Source organism: Cyprinodon variegatus, unplaced genomic scaffold (assembly GCF_000732505.1).
Source record: "Cyprinodon variegatus isolate N-32 unplaced genomic scaffold, C_variegatus-1.0 Scaffold762, whole genome shotgun sequence".
Classification (NCBI taxonomy): domain Eukaryota; kingdom Metazoa; phylum Chordata; class Actinopteri; order Cyprinodontiformes; family Cyprinodontidae; genus Cyprinodon; species Cyprinodon variegatus.
In genome coordinates, this window is record NW_015151215.1 from 143,192 (window position 1) to 160,906 (window position 17,715).

At 36.5% G+C, this 17,715-nt stretch overlaps 1 protein-coding gene across 4 annotated transcripts in view; it reads left to right on the forward strand.

Moving 5' to 3' along the window:
* Positions 1-17,715, forward strand: part of tmem108 (transmembrane protein 108) — a 72,818-nt gene that overhangs the window by 23,974 nt on the left and 31,129 nt on the right. Inside the window, exon 1 of one of the 4 annotated variants that reach the window (XM_015395826.1) lies at positions 12,679-12,815. The exons of the other annotated variants lie outside the window; for them this stretch is intronic. The gene's annotated coding sequence lies outside the window, so the exon portion shown is untranslated. Of the gene's footprint in view, positions 1-12,678; positions 12,816-17,715 lie in introns of those variants that run through there. 4 annotated transcript variants of the gene reach the window in all.

A 17,715-nucleotide genomic window follows, 5' to 3' on the forward strand; every position in this document is an offset into this window, starting at 1 on the left:
TTCTGTTGACCGTGCTATATTGTCGCTTTATTTTTGGCATCATAGAATGGTTTAGCCTGGTCAGTATGTGTCAGTGAATGTAAAGTCTGGAATATGACGGCAAATGGAATAAACTGATGATTGCAATTACAAGAAGCGGCTTGGAGTGTCATGAAGCGCGCGTCTGACAGATCACAAATCACCGCGTTAACCCAGTGCGGCCCTCTACAACACCGCTGTTTACAGCCGCCTAAATAGGAACATAAGGAACAATCAGATCTCTGATATAGATGGAGCTTGACCATTTAAGATTTTATATGTGAGAAGGAGGATTTTAAATTCTATTCTGGATTTAACAGGAAGCCAATGAAGAGAAGCTAGAATAGGAGAGATATGATCTCTCTTTTTAATTTTCATCAGAACCCTGGCTGCAGCATTTTGGTTCAGCTGAAGGCTTTTAACTACAGTTTGTGGACTTCCTAATAGTAAAGAATTAAATAGTCCAGCCTTGAAGTAACAAATGCATGGACTAGTTTCTCAGCATCACCCCTGAACAGGATATTTCTCCAATTTACAATATTTCGGAGAGGAAAGAAGGAAACTCTAAAAACCTCTTTGATATTTAATTTAAATGACAGGTCCTGATCAAAAATAACACCAAGATTCTTTATCATCTGAGATCAATTTAATTCCATACAGATAAAGTGACTAACTTATAACCTAGTCACCATTTATCACACTTAAACAGTGGTTTGTAAAATCAATATCGCACACACTGATACTGTATTCCTGATACATTGTGGGACCTTAACTTTCACTCACACACAAAGGCAATATAAAGAGACCAGTTAACCTTTTAGCCATGTTTTCTGACTCTGTGGACTGATAGCCATAGAGAAATCAGTCAGAAGAATGAGAATCAACTTTAATGACCTAGTTTGTATGCAGAAGATAGGAATGAGGACAAAAGTTCAGAGAAAGGGAACATTTAAAGTGGTTTAGGGATCAAATAAAAACAACAGAAGAACACGAGTAAGCACGAGTGTTGATTTTTTTTTCATTTTTAAATAATGAAGGAAAAAAAAAAAAAGAAAAAACTGCATAGAATAGGATGAACATGTAAACTCCATGCAGAAAGATCCCAAGCATGGATTTGAAATCATAAAACCCATTTTAATTTATGCTTTCTGTCTCTACTGCAGGTCCCTGTAGGTTTAGGTTAGGTTAACAGACCAAGATTCACATTTACCTGTTAACAGGTATTATTTAAAAAAAAAAGTAATACAAACTTCATCTGCTTTCACACAAGATGCAAATATTATGCAGCTCTGACAGCTAGAGTCAAGAGTTTTTAAGTGTAATTTACAAAATCTTTTAAGAAGAATGCAGCTCGAATATTCTTATTTTGTTTTTAAATGCATTACCACCCAAAAAATGTAAATAGAAAAAAAATATGATTCTGATATACTATGGATATTAGTTCTGCTATATATTATTCATAATTTTCATTGCCTCAAGACTTAAAACATGACTGCTAAGTCTGGAGTAAATGTTCAAATAGAACATTTCTTTGAATAAAAGTGTGACTAGACTTTAAAGGCAGATAAGATAAGATCAAGCTTTGCAGCTCAGGGCTGTTTTTTCCAACATACTTTACAGAACATGAAGAACCTGACATTTTCTAGCTACACCAAATAAAAACAAACCTTAGGATGGTACAAAGTGGGGATGTCATTCCCAAAATGCCCCAAAAAATAAAATAAAATAAATGAAACCATCATCAATCCTTTTTTTAGTCTGTAGAAATGTAAGTAAAACTTAAAGGAGGCTTTTTTCAATATAAATTGGAGTCTGGGGCAATGACTAACAAGCAAAAATGCAATCTTTTAATGATTAGGTCATTATGTTTAATCCTTTTTCTGGTGCAGCCAACGGACAAGCACTGCGGTGAAACAGAATCAGCTGATATTAAGTTTGACCTCCTCTGTTGCACTGAATGCTCTGGGTATGAAGAGCATCTAGATAGATTGTTTGGATTAACGGCCAACGATTAGTTCAATATCAGATTATCTTCTAATTTGTTTTATTCTAAAGGATTTTTTTTATTTCTCAGGAAAATGGGCTTTGAAATTGTTTTGTAGCTGCCCTTTTAACTTGTTAACTATTTAAAATCAGTTAGTAAGGTTTCCATGTTAACCCATTACAATGACTGCTCTTGTCATAGTGATGCTGGCTTATTGTTTGAGTGCCTGAAAATGTGGGTTGGCCGTTTTGTAATTTTTTGTGTGTAATTGGGTTACTTCATATTGTAGACCAAAGATCACATATGGAGTTTCCCGGTATTCCAGCCTTGGGGGCCTTCCTGTTCACTATCTATATGCTTCTCTAGCTCACACTATTATAAACAACCATAAAGACCATATGGTTGTTTATAATAGCCCATAAATACCATAACTAATCACATTACACACAACTATACAATAGAATGTGACCAGGGGATTATGAAAGACTGGGTAGATGAATAAAACACATTACTGCATGGGTGTGGCACAGTTTCTTTGGCTGAATAAAAATTAGGCTGAATATAAAACATTTAAAAGTTAATAAAGTTCAGTTAATAAAGCCAGATACCAATTAGACTTGAAAACTGGATGTAGTGATGGACTCAGATCTGAACCTTTAGAGGCACATGGAGACAGTATCACTTAAGGAACATCTACAGGATTGAAGGACTAATGTTTCAGCAGAATCTTAAAACAGAAATTGTGTGCATCATTAGTTGAATTTACTAAAGCAAAGTTCTATGAAGGTCTCCCTAAAAAGCTGCAGCTGATCCAGAATGCTGCTGCCTAGGTCCTAACAAAAAACTTAAAAAGAGGATATCATCAGAGCCAGAACCTAACAGGAAGAGGCGGCATTTAGGACTTAGACACCACTTATCTGGGGCAAAGAAAAAAGAAAAGGAAACTAAAACCTATTTCTTTCATTTCCCTTGAACAGTCCTGTTGAAATTATTAGATAAAACATTATCAGATCAAGATTGTTGTCCAACTTTTTCTTTAACTGCTTTTATTTGGCCACTAAAGTGACACTTTTCTCTGTGTTTTTTCTCCATCTATTCAATTCATATAAAGCACAATACAGAAATACATGCCTTCCGTTGGCCTTACTCTCAAAGATAAGTCTTTGTGCTGCAGAGCAAACTCTGACAGCTAAAAAAGAATAATTTGAACGGATTAAAATATTACGTTTTCCTCTTTCTGAGGAAAAGAGTATGCCCTAGGAGATGTTATCAAATTGCTGCATTATTATAATTTAATAATAAATGTGTTATAAATATCCTCAATCTTTTTTAAACCTTTCATCCAATTTTGTATTTTTTTAGATCCTGTCGGTCACTGGTTCTAACAAGACTCAGAACAGGTGACACTTTGTAGTTTCTCGTTGTTTCTGATTATAAACGTGTCGCTTGCTCAGTCTGAGGGTCACATCAGGGTGGAAGGAAAGATGAGATGGAGGGAGTGGAGAGAAGAGAAGGATGGAGTGAGATTTACGAGTCAGACAGCAGCGACGGTGAGCTGAATCCCAGTGTCTGTTCTCTCACTGCCATAAATCTTATGAGAGAAGGGCTAAATCCTGTGCAGGGATTTGCAGGTGTTTGCAGGAGTCTTCTGGTACGTGAGTCTTCATAGAGTATAAAACAGAGTCAGATATCCTCCAGTCAGGGTAGTTTGTACAGGGTGTTAAGGACCTGATATAAAAAACAAAAAAAAAAACAAATTAAAAAGCAAACTAAAAAAAAGGAGGAATGTTCTGTTCTTGACACATATTTTTGGAGACACACTTTAAACCTGGGAATAAAATCAACATTTGCGATCATGCAAAATTCAAAGAAATGTTAACCCTGCAGGGATATACCGTGAAAATTATCAGTTATAAATCAATTTCACCAAAAGTCTTTGAAAGAATTTTACAAAATCTCAGACTTAATATTCATTCTTCATGGCTTAATATAAAACTTGCAAGAAAAACATAAAAAAAATTTTAATCACAAAAATATATATAACATACAAACATTTTTTTTTAAATATCTTCAGCTCTGACATTAAAACAAAGAAAGATACTTAAAAATTTCTTTAAAAGAAACATAAAAAAAAAACAATTAGAAAAAGATCTTATCTTGATGAGGACGGCCTGTTCCCAGACAAAAGAAAAAGGTGTGACAACATTCAGCTCTCTCCTTAACAGCCTCATAACAAAGTAGCTGCTAAGCCAAGAACATCAATGGTAAACAATGATGCTGTGAATGAGATTAAATGGTTCAGCAAAAACTACAACTCTTCTTGGAAAGGAGGCACCTCTTTGAGAGAGATGGATTTCACCTTAATAGATCAGGTGCAAAACTTTTGGCCTCCATCTTTTTCTATTCCCTGAATAGAAAGTGATGATAGAAAATGATGGATGATACATGATGATTCATGATGTGAGAGAAAACCAGATAGAGTCTCCATGATGATAAACGTTCTTGGAACAGGAACAAGAACAGTATGAAAGAACAATAAAGACGGCCCTAGTGGTCGATGAGGCAAAGGGCAAATACAGGTCACATAGCGTAGGTTTTCACTCCTATAATGCCAACAAACAGCCATGAAATCCCAGCAGAAGTATCTCCCCTCCAAATGGACCCCCACAAGCCTTCCACAGAAAAGTCTTTTTCCAGACCAACTCTACAGCTGAATCTGTCCAATCAACATTATAACTCAACCCTGCCCTGCAAAAAAAAGGAGCAAAAGGATAAACGGCATCCAACTTCAAATATATACAATGTGCCATGCTTGCTGAAACCTCAGAGGATCACAAAGATCACAGATTTAAACCCAACTTTAAAGAACATAATCGTTCACGTCAAAGCACTGAAATATGTTGTTAAGAGGAAGTCAGAAATATTAAAGGCAGAATACTCAACCAGCTAAAGAGACTATATCAACCAAGGTATTTAAACTGGCTTAAATTAACACACGGTCTCTATCAGGAAAATCATTTTTTAATCAAATACTTTATTACTCTGCAAAATCGTGATTTTATGTTTCTAACGGAGATGTGGATTGATGAAAATAATGAGATGCAGATTTTAATGGGGATCACACCTCCGAATGGCAATTTTCTCCATCAGAACAGAAAAGTGATCCTGCGTGATTTTGAATCTTTTGAATTTCTGGCTATCCAAGTACCAGGCCCTCTTCGAGCCATGTTTAAGAATGTTCACAGGCCTCCAAAGTCCAAAACAAACTATTTTAATGATTTCAATGAACTTTTATCTCTGATATGTATTGAACAAAACTATTTAATTATTGTGGGGGACTTTAATGTACATGTTGACAACCCTGAAGACAAAGGTGAAAAGGTGAAAGCTAAAAGGTGAACTGTGTCGTTTGACTCAACATGTTGAAAAGCCAATACACAATCGAGGACATATTTTGCACCTGGTCATCAGCAAAATATTTCTAGTGTTTCTGTAACTGAGGCTGACCTATCAGTCAATTTTTCTGTTTATTTTGGAACCCTTTTTCCCACTGATCTAATTACCAAAAGAAATGTTATAAGAAAGCGTGTTATCATGGACAGTACAATTCATAACTTAACCCAGGCTTACCCTTCTGCTTCTACTTTACCCTGTAACTCAGTAGATGAGCTGTTTGATAGTTTACATTCTACAGTTGCAGGCGCCATTGATAGATGGAGATGAAATCTCTATGAACAAATGCTCCAGCAGTGAGAAATGAAAAGAGGGAGTGCTGAAAAGCCACACTAAGGTGGCCAAAAAATGGACTCCAAATTTACTATGGAATCTATAGAGAAACTTCACATATGTAATTTACAACTAAAAGATGCAAGAGAATCTTTCTTCTCTGAGATTATCAACAAAAACATCAACAATGCTTGCGCCTTGTTTGCCACAGTCGACAGGGTAACAAACCCTCCTATCACAGTGGCCGTTGAACTCCACACTAAAAAGACCTTCAGTGATTTTGCTATTTTTTTGGGTGAAAAAAATACAGGGTATTAGAGATCCAGTCTGCACATCAACACCAATCAAAATAAACTCGTTTAAAATGTCCCAATTCTGCCCAATAAACTGAGAAGAGTTTAGAAGAAACTGTTAAGCTGATTTTCCTGCCGTCTTGATGTTTTACCCACAGGTTTTATTAAGAGGGTTTTGCCTGTTTTAGTCTACTTTGATCCAAATCCTTGGGTGTTTTCCCCTCCAAGCCTTAAAAACAACAATTATCAATCCATTGTTGAAAAAGAGAAACTTGGAAAAATTGGTCCTTCAGAACTACAGGCCCATTTCAAACCTCCCCTTCATCAGTAAGACTGTTGGAAAAGTTGTGTTTCAACAGTTAAATCCCTTCTTAAAAATTACAAGCTGCTTTCATGTCTCCCAGCCAGGTTTCCGTGCCAACCAGTGCTAAGACTTCCCTGAATAAGGTGTTGAATGACATCCATATAAACTCTGACTGGAAGAACCACAGGGCTGGTATTGTTGGACCTCAATGCATAGTCTGATGCTGTTAATCGCTCGATTTTATTAGAGCTTCTGGGAAACTGGGTCGGCCATTCTGGGGCCCCTAACAAAATAATGCAAATTTTAACTACAGAATTTCTTATGAGAGCAAATTCAAATAAAATAAAAGCAACCAAATACCATTCCAGCAAATACATTTAGTTTAGAATGGATATTAAAGATATTTTTTGCAAAATCGAGTCAAATATGACATATAAAACAGAAAAAAATCAACATTTTCTGAAACGTTTTGAAAAAAAGTCTTATCATTTTCAGAGAGTGTTTCATTTTATTTCATACAAAAGGGATTTGTTTTTTGTGTAATCTGTTATTTTCCAGTAACCAGTTTCACAGTTTTTAGTTATCGTTCATAATAGTACATGAATTGTATTTTTAAGGTTGACATAAAAATAATGCAATGCAAATGTTTTCTAGAGCCGAGGCACTGAAATTAGTTCTCCTCTGCCTGTCTGTCTGTCTATTCATTTTTCTTTTTAAAGACATTGGAATCATGTCAGGCTTCTCACAGAGTCAAACTGAGCAACAGTTTAAGAGAAACAGAAACATGGGGGTCCCTTGGAGCATGTCTCTTGTGTGCCACCGTCTGTCAGCTCTGACTCTATAACAGATCATAGCGGTGCTTTGCACATCAATCCCAGTGCTTGATCTATCCTCTGTGGTTGCAGTCCTCTTTTTGGTGACATGACAAGTAATTCCCAAAGGCCATGTATCCTGGTCGCATACCAGATCCTACATTAAGGATGTTGCTTAACTTGTTTGAGTCATTCAAAATCCTTGAACTTCACAAAGACAAGCTGTTACTGTGCAGAAATCAAAGAATGTGTTTTCCAAACCTTTGAATTCAATTGAATGTTTTCCTTTGTTATCTTAACCCTTCTGAAGAATTGACTTGGAATGTCTTGGTATTTAGAGCATAATTACTTGACTGATTGGAAACTTCCTTAATTTTTTTTCCAGAAGTAATGATGTAACAAAGCCCAAACTTTATCATTCTAAGAAGTTTGAAGTCAGTTGAACTTTAAATATAGCCGCCAAATGTCCAGTTTAAAATCCCACATCCAATAATTTTGTTGTTATTCTGGTTATCAGTATGAATTTAAATGTGATGGCAGGAAGGACTGGACTAAGGGCCGGGAGTACATTTGAAAATTAAATGTTAGTTGTTTCAGTTACTTTATTTGTATTTGTCCTCTGTATTACTTGTATTACTCTGCATATATTTTATAATTTCCTTTCAATTTTGTCATTTTTATTTTTGGTTGTGTGAATGTCTTTGTAGCATAGATCAGAGGTCCCTAACCCTAGTCCTTTGGGCCCACTGTCCTGTATGTTTTAGTTGTTCCCCTGCTGCTCCTCACCTGACTGAAATAGAGCAAGATCGTAAACAAGCGGGACTGTGGGACCTGAGGACAGGATTGACACAAAAAGACCACTGTGGTGCTCTTCCCTAACCTGTTGTTGTTTTCTGTTGGTCATCAAAGCTTGAACATTACTCAAGGTTTTTTTTATTTGCCACAAGTTTTTGTTGTAAAAATGCAATGACAGTAAAGGAATGGAAACCAACTATCTTAACCCTTTTAGTCTAGTAAATACATCAGCATTTTAAAACTACAGCTGGTCGGCTTCAGGTTGGCTCGCAAGTTTTCGGTAACGGAATAATTTAATTTGACAGAAAAATACTGACTCATAAATATATTTAATGTTCTCACTCCTCAAAGAAAAAAAGGATTTGGTTTTCTGTTTTTCTGGACCGATGTTGGCCTTGCTCTGACAGAGTTGATATTTGAAATTATCCCGTTCCAGTCGACTCAACCCAGCCATGATGTTTCCTGAAAATTAATAATGGCAAAGCTTATGATTCTAAATGCTCTGCAGACCAACCATGTAAATCTGCACTACTTCTGTCTGGCTAACATTTATCTTTTTCACCGGTTTCATATTTATGTACCTACAGACATGGCTCAGTTTCTCTCACTATGGTTGGTGTCTGCATGCCCTGCTGACTAATAAAACAGCCTGTACTGCTGGTACACTCCTACTCAGAAGCCCCTGAGCTTTGGTGCTCTATGCTCTTTAACTAGGATTTCTTTGCTGTGTGGGTTTCAGGCTCATTCATCCTTTAAGAGCTGCAGCAACACAGTTTTTCTTTGAAGTAGGGTTGTTAAGAGAGGATAACACCAATATTTAGTGTTTTCAGACCCATCTTAGTGAGGCTTCAAAGTGAAAACAGAGACAAACTATAAAACAACCAAGACATTTATGTGTTCCACTACCTTTTCTGTTAACAGCTACACAATAAATAGATACCTTTCTGGTCTATAAGGACAGAAATAGTTCTTTTTTTTTAGTGGATGATTAGATAAGATTCATATGATAATAAGAAATTCCTTAAGCAGGTCATTTCTACGTCCCAATTAAAAACGGTTTGACTGAATTAACCTAAATCAGGTGATTCTACAGCGGTATTTTGGGTCTAATCAAACCTTGTTCGTATTTGTGAAAACACAAAAAAGCCTTTTTTGTGCCACGTTAGATGAATATGAGAGTTGAACGCTCAATATGTAAGCTGACTTAAACCAGACAATGGTGTAAGTGTTTGTTGTTACATAATTTCTGTCTGGCTCAAAAAATATACTATTAATACAGCTATTAATAAGGAGTGTTGGCCTAGTGGTTAAGGCAGTGGGCTTGTGCCCTGAAAAGGTTGAAAGTGCCTGGTTCGATCCCCACAGCTTTCACTCTGGGTTCCTAAGCAAGACCCCACAGCTTTCACTCTGGGTTCCTAAGCAAGACCCTTAACCAAACACTGCTCCCAGGGCGCCGCACAATGGCAGCCCACTGCTCCCCAAGAGGATGGGTCAAATGCAGAGAATGAATTTCCCTATATATATATATATATATATATATACATACTGTTTTGGAGCAGTTGGTTTTGTTATAGAGATCAGTTTGCTAAATTGTTTGGTTCATCTTTACTTCACTTGGAATGACTCATCAATAATTAAGCTACTGTTATTTATATTGAAAAAAAATAAAAATGTTTAAAAATTGTTGTCAAGTGGAAATTAGTGAGACCCACTAACATTAAAACAGCGGGTACTATTGACAGAAACCACAGACAGGTATAGGGACTACATAATGTATCATTCAAGTAAACCTCGACTGGGACCCATCAGTTTGGTCTGGATATACACTTTAGCATTCATCTCTTATATTTTGGTTCAGACCTTTTTTAATATCAGCTTTAAATGAGAATCAGTAAAACTCAATGGAGTCATTAGGAGAATCAAATAGAAGTCTGACATGTAACAGTCCTCATGAGATGTTTCCTTAATATTATTATTTTTGACTATGTGATTGAAAAAGGTAATTTTACCTGAAAGAAATGGCAAACTTAGGCCTTGAGGTTCTTCTAATGATTGATGTTCTGCTAGTAGGGCTGGATGTGATGTTGGTGCTCAGACTGAGACTCTACCAGCCTTCCAGGCTTGCTTATATTCACCTTGGTCATAAAGCATCTTATAGAAAGCAGCCTCCTGCTGCTTGCTTTATTTTAGACCTGTTGTTTTATCCACTTAATATTCACAATCTTTTATTGTGGGTCTGGTAGCTGAATTATTTATTTATGAAAGCCCCACGGGCCACTGAACTGCTGGTGGTGCTTCAGATGCCCAGTGAAGAAAAATAAGATTTCTATCAAGATTTGCTCATGCTCTTTTTAAAGAGCTTAACAGCTTTCTTTTTTAAACAAGAAGGCAGCTTCTCTTGTAATTTGGAGCCAAGTGGTTTGCTACTTGTCAATCAGCAAACTACTACTTGTTACAGCAACAATCTGCAGCAGATTGAGGCGTCATCATGGTGAACTCTTGAAACAGTGAGACCAACAGACACGCCATGCTGCATGCTATCAGGGAATATTGCTGATTTCCATCAAAGGGTAAATAAAACAGCATCAAAGGAAATATGGACGACCTCTGAGACTGCGTGTCCCCCTGGGTCGCTGAGCAAGGGCAGGGTCGTTTAAAATTTGAAATGAAGCTGAACTCCCTGTGATCACATCAAGCTGAGGCTTTAACTAATTCACCACTGTTGAAGCTAGATGTTTGCATTCACAAAAAGAGTACAGGAATACAAAGGGTTTTTCAAAATATTTTTACATGTTAAATTTATTAAGTCTAACTTTTAAAAACACTTATGATGCGTTTACAGGTATTTGTCTCTACAAGCTTTGCGCACATTGTGACTGAAAGTTGCTGCCTATTGTTCTTTTCCAATCATTTCAAGATGGAGAGCATCTGTGAACACCAATTTTTAAAGCCCTGCCACAGATTCTTATGTGAATTTAGTTTTGGACCTTTAATAATTAGGATTCTTTGTTCTACACGATTGCACTTTCGCTCTGGCTGTTAAGGAAAGGCCTTTCTACATGCCATCACAGCCCTTATCTGTCAACAGATTTTTTTCACCTGAATTTCAAAACTCAATAAATGCTGTCCTTGTCTGTTCGTTTAGTGTTTACCTTTACATTCCTTAGAGTCATCTTTGTGCTTGTTCATTCTAATTAAAATTTGTCCAGAGCTGTTAAACATACAGGACCTTTTTGTGCATATTTTGGTGGTGATATTTGTTTCTTCTTTTACATTATGAATAGAGAAAGGTATCAAATTTATAGATAAAAAAGAAATATGTTTTCCTGGGTATAATTTATCAGTCTTTTGGAATATAGCGTTGAAAAGGCAAGTAGTAATGTCTAGAAAATTAACTACGGTATTTTTGTTGTACCAATGGTGCCATTTTGTTATGGTAATTTTATGCATATATTGCAAAAAACATTGCAAAAAAAATTCAAAAAAACATCCCTCATTGTTACCTACAAATACCATACTTTACGCACTATAAGGCGCACTTAGAATCCTTTAATCTTTTCAAAAACTGACAAGATGCCTTATAATCCTTAACATTATAAATGGATTAATTCTGGTTGTGCATACTGACCTCAAAGCGATTTAGAGTTGTTGTAAACTACAGAACCAAAGGGCTTGCAGCATTACAACTACTGTAGTCAGAAGCATGGTGGAGTAATACATGCTGTTCTTCATAACATTACAGTTTCTCTATTAGAACACCGAAATTCCACCTTAAGAGAGACAAGCTTACGACGCAATTTTCAAACTCAAAACAATCAGTCACTCAGTAGAAGATGGGAATAGAGCAGCAGCAAGAGAATGAAACATTAATGCATCAATGGTATGGAAGCTAGAAGATGACCGGAGTTTTATAGTCCAGTGCGCCTTATAAATGAAAAAGTTTTAAAAACTGACCATTTAATGACAGTGGTATATAAAGAGGTGGATTATGTATTTTAGAGCAAATTCAATCAGATGCTATATGGTGCAGGGCCTAAAGAGCTCCAGAGTTGTGGGTTGCTGATCCTTGGTTTAGGAGTACAGCCATGTTTTGGTAGAATTACCGCTGTGCAGTGCTCTTTCATCTGGTAAATGATAGATTTGAACATCATAAGCAGAACTTTTCAAACTTTGTTGTTCTAATCAACTGCACTCTAATCCTGTGTTTGGGTTTCCTCTGTCTTTATTATGTTGTTTGTTGTCAAATGCTCTCTTAGAAACCTCTGAGGCATTCACAGGAAAACTATACTGATGTCTGATAAAAAAGTGACAGGGCTGCAGTGCAAAGAATGAATACAAATGGACCTTAGACTGAAAACAATATTTTTCATGCTTTCTGTGTCTTCCCAGTTGTGCTCTACACCTGTATTTTTATCATTTCCCCACTGCTTATTATCGGCAGCAAATTGGATCTATGAGAGCTGCATGTTTGCAGAGAACTGGTGGGGTAAGCACTGAGTTAAGGACTTGTTGAGGGTCCAGTTATCAGTGGACCGTGTGAACACTTCACTGTGTTTCACACCATCATCGCTGACTCCCATACTCCCCTTTCTCCTTCCCCTTCTCTGCTGTTGTGGCCGGCGAGTGACCACCCTGCTACCCCCCGCCTCCTCCTCCTCATGAACAGAATTGAGGGAAGTCCAAAATTAAAGCATTGTTTTCCCTTCAAGCGTTGGTTGCAGAGCAAGCGAGTGACAGCGTTATTTCATTTTGCCATCTCGGCTGACCTTGCTACTGGCCTCTAGTCCCCTGCCACCTCCACCACCCCCCGCCCAGCCTCCAGACACATTATTCAGAGCAGCAGCCCATGAGCTACAGGACCAAGACAAGAAAACAAGCAAACTGTGAGTGGATTTCCTTATTTAGTTTGAGTTGTGTGAGGATTTCTAAGCCTCTTCTTTTTCCCTCCCTATCTGTCAGGGGCCTGAAACGCCTGTTTGAATGAATGTGAATTTACAGTAGCGTACCATTAAGGTTGCTATGGTGAGAGCTGCCGTCTGTGAGCACGTCAGTTGCCATGCAAGCTTTTACCCCCACTTGGAATTGGAGAAAAAGGCAGCATTTGAAAGGTGCATAAGGAAATATTTTGTTAGTGTCTGTTTGCTTTCTGTAGGGCTGTTTTTGGTTGTTTTCAGTCACATTCCCTTGCTTATTAGGGATGACAGTGTTTCTGGGTTATTATTTATGGACACACATTGTTCTCTTTTGTCTCAATTTGTTTACAAGAAGCTTTAGCACTCCATGGTTACTGATAAGTTTATTTTTCCCACCCATTGTATGTCTCTCCTTTATTATTTTCACCAAAACAATCTTTGTAGCCAAAGATCAAAAAAGCCCTATTTTTGCTGCATTCATAAGCCCCAGTCATATTATTGCATGCATTTATTTTATGCATTAATCACATTAACAAAGTAATCAGAGATAAGCCAGATTCCGCCTGTGGAGGACTTCAGCTCTCATACATCATGCACAACAGACAGGTGCACCACTGCAAAAGAAATGGCACATCTCTGACACCTGCTGCAATGTTGCATAGATATTTTGATCACTTCATTTTGCTGGTTGCTTGAAACTGACAGCTTATTTAGCATTTCCTATCATTTTCCATTATCTAAGCACTTGGGGGTAGTCATGAAGGTTTGAAGTCCATTCTCAGAAAGAAAAAGGGTAAAAATAAAATAAAAATAAGATGGCATTGTAAATTAAGTACTCCAGATTGCTGGACAGTACAAAAATGAAAGCTTCTGTTTGCTATCTACAGTTCAATGTAACTTGCAGATCTTAAATACATCAGCTTACATGGAAATAAAGAAAGCTATGTGACACCATATTTAACCTCCACAACACAAGAAATCAAGCAGGATGCAAATGGTCAGATGATCTGAAAAAAGTCCCCTTGTTTGCATCCAATTGGGATTGAAGCATAGATTGTGTGGCAGAACAGCTAATTGTGTTCTTTTATTAAAAAAAACTGCTTTTACATTATCCACCAGGCTGAGTTACTATTTGTGATAGTGCTTATAAAAAACGACCAAAAACGAAAAACAAAAAATTAAGTATATGCTCTTCATTGTCTTTTTATCAATTTGATTTAGTAAGGCATTGATAAATTAAAAAGGGAACTGCTCTTCGATTTTAAATTTTGTTACGAAACATGATTAGAAAAAAAGTTGTTTCTTGTGATTTATAGATTTACAAATGATTTACAAATGATTTATAGATTTACAAAATATAATAGAAACCTTCTTTAAATAAAAGAATGAATAAATGCAGCCACCACAAATAATGCTGAACGGTTTATAACTAATTGAGGTCATGGACTGAATTTTTATATGGTTTGCCAATGTAATTTTTCAATTTCATATAGAGGGAAGTGAGATGTAAAGCAATTTTGAGCCATAAATGAAACACACCTAAAAAAAACTGTGCATGCCGCTTTGTCCTGCATCTCTTGCTACCAATAATCAATCTCTCATCGACAATGATCGTCTGTAATGAGCACCCTTATTGTCCCATATTAGTCTACAGCTTAGATCTGGTCACCCTAGTGGTCTCATTTAAAGGCCACAACCTCATAACACTTAAATTAGACTAACAGGGTTCGAGCCAGGCTGATTTATCATCAGGCTTTTTGCTTTTTGTTGTTTTCTTTATAGTATTCTGGCTGCATAGTGAACAATGCAAAAATAACGAAATGCATAGAAACATTTTAAGGGTTTAAAGAAATACGACAAACACACACTCTTCAAACATGTGCATTATATATTAGGTGCTTTGCTCATACTTAATTTGAAATGTCATCATGTTTGGTGATTACAAGGAAGATGATAAAGTGAGAGAAATAGCTGATGATTTGATAAACCTTGTTTTTTTTTTTTTTTTATATGCAGCAATTGGCAACCTTCCAGTAGATTTGGAGGTCATGGAAAACAAGAGGAGGTCTTAGTCTTGGCTGGTGTGGATTAAAGATACAGTACACATGTTGTGTATTGACAGTATCTGCCAGCAATTGTACAGCTTACAGATAACTGTAATGGAGATTAAACAGAGATCATAGATACAGTTCTGACCGGAAAGCTCAACCCACTGGGTTCAGGTTTATCGCCTTCCCTTCCCAATCTATTTCAGGGCAATTTGGTCCATGAGTCTGAGGAGAAAATTATGTGTGCAGAATAAAGCCCTCCCCTGCATGAAAATGCTTATCAAAAAGAAAACAATTTCAGGTGAAATAAAATAATTGACTTCAGATGGGATCTTTTGCAATACTCCCCTTTAAAGACTTTTGATTTAACTTTTTTCTTTTTTTGTCTCAACTGACAAATTGGTCGTTTGCACAAGACCGGAACCAGAAGTGAGTGACTTAGAAATGCAGCATGTTGATATAATAGATTTTTACATGGAATCAGCACAGCGAGCAGCATTACTGACGCAATTATTTGTTTTATTTTATTATACTTTTTTTTTATTTGTTTTTACATCTTTATTTTTTATGAGCTATGGCTTTGTTAATTGCTGGGAAAGATTCGTCTTTGAAAAGATATAAAGATATCCGTAATAGTTATCGATTCACATTAAGTGGACATTTGTGTCATGATGCTTTTAAGAGATCTGACCCAAATGCATAAAACCACTCAGAGACCTGGTGAACCGGAACTGGTCCGTAGGAAATTTGATTGAGTTCTTCAAAACAGTGAAAGCGGGACTCACGTAGGAGGGGGTTAGTTTCTTGTCCTTGAATCCAGTTGGTATGGGTTTATCCGAGGAAGGGGGAACTCGTTGGTTGGGGTTGGATCCTGAGGAGCAATGGAGCGGACTGCCACCTGGATTTTCACAGGATCTTGAATGGGACATGTGAAGGTTTTTCCCCTGCTCAGTGTGAACACAAATAATCCTTCCAGGGGAAGAAGGCCAAACATCCAGTTTGCAGGAAGGCTTCCTGGCGAAAGGCAAAAACAAAAAACAACGTTCAAGTCAGTCAGTGTACGAAGGCTCCGGTTAGACTCAGTTAATCTCACATGGCTAGAGTACCCAAAACTGGCAAACACACTGGCCCCAAGGTAGTGACAGCCCACTGCTTAAATACTCCTCCAGTAATGAACCAACGAGCCGCAGGTGTGCAGGACGACCAACGAGGACAGGGCACCACCTGGTGGTGGAGAAAAGAAAACACAAAAACAGACCACACAAACTGGATTCTTGACAATTTGCAAAATGCAGGTTAAATTAACAATGTTTTATATCTATTATAAGTGCTTAATGTTCAATATTATTAGTCTTACACTTGCCAATTGTCTTAATGTATTGTTTAAAAAAACTAAAATGAAAAATGAATGTAAATTTAACCTGAACATTTAAAAACAATGCAGCAGCTATGTGCATTTAGATGTAAAAGTTTAACATAAATTTTCTTCTTACCTTCTTCTACATGGATAAAGCTACATCCACTTTTTTTAAGATTTGAAAACATGCTTACAGTGAATAATGTCATAATAGCAAATCTATGCCTTATTAGAAGGCTTGTGTTTTCTCTGTACAGTATATCAGTCAGCTACACTCGTCCATACTTGATGCTTAATTGCATTTTACTCACACTCACTTCTGATTATGGGTAAGCAAAGGAAACTTTGCTTGTCTGTACACTCTTGAACCTAAGAATACTAATACCATAGTGTTAATTTTAACTGGAGTGCTTCATCGGAAAGCTGTGACTTGGCTTTTTATACAATCACAATGCCGCTATTGTGCAGCAGCTCACTGCACATGACATCTTGTGGGGAACTTTTTATAGTCATAAATGATTTAGAGTTGAACAGTTGATTAATCCATAAGCAGGAAACATTCATTATTTTAGATTAGATTTTCTCTACCAACCTGCAGCTGACCAGTTTCTCAACCTCATAATTCATTTACAACAAGTACTGAAACCTGATTAATAAAGGTGTTTTTCTTTTGTTCTATTTATGAGGTTTGCATTTAGTAAAGAGAAATACATCAACAAAAAATTAAAAGATAATCAGTTGTAAAGTTTAGAAATTATTTCCTGGAATGTCTAACCATAAGCAGATGTTTATGAAATGTGTAAAGATGGGATAGTAGAAGAGGTAAAGATGATCACTGGAATGCTTTTTTTTCTTTACACTTCTGGTTCATTAAAAATGACAATACCGACAGCTGCTGTTGATAAGTGGAGTTAAATTAGTGACCAGCAGAAGGTAATGCAGCTGATCTAATTAAGGAAATTACCAATTTTCATTAATAAAATGTTCTTTCCATTCTTGTTTGCCTTTTCTACCTTCATCCTATGACCTGCATCATATCATAGTTTATGTCATATGCCATTCCATAGGCTAAAAAAAAAAACGTACATTTCACATCTAGTTTTAATTGAAAGTAAAAAAAGAGCATAATTTAAAAATGCATATATAAATAATTATCCTCAAAGATTAAAATACTAGAAAGCAATTTTGCACCAAAGAAAGAAAAAAAAAGAACTATGACTACATTTTGAGGTATTGTGTCTAATACTTATGGCGCATGGTTCTCTATATACATTAGTTTGGTTCTTTTGATTTTTAGTTTAAATTAGGGATGCACGATATAATCGGCCCCCTATCGGTATCGGCCTGTATCGGCCTTAAAACTGAATATCGACATCGGCCACCCCACCGATATTTAACCCGATATTTGATCAGCTTCTGAGTTTCTAAAGTCTAAAAAAAAAAAAAATACTACTTCTTCTTCTTC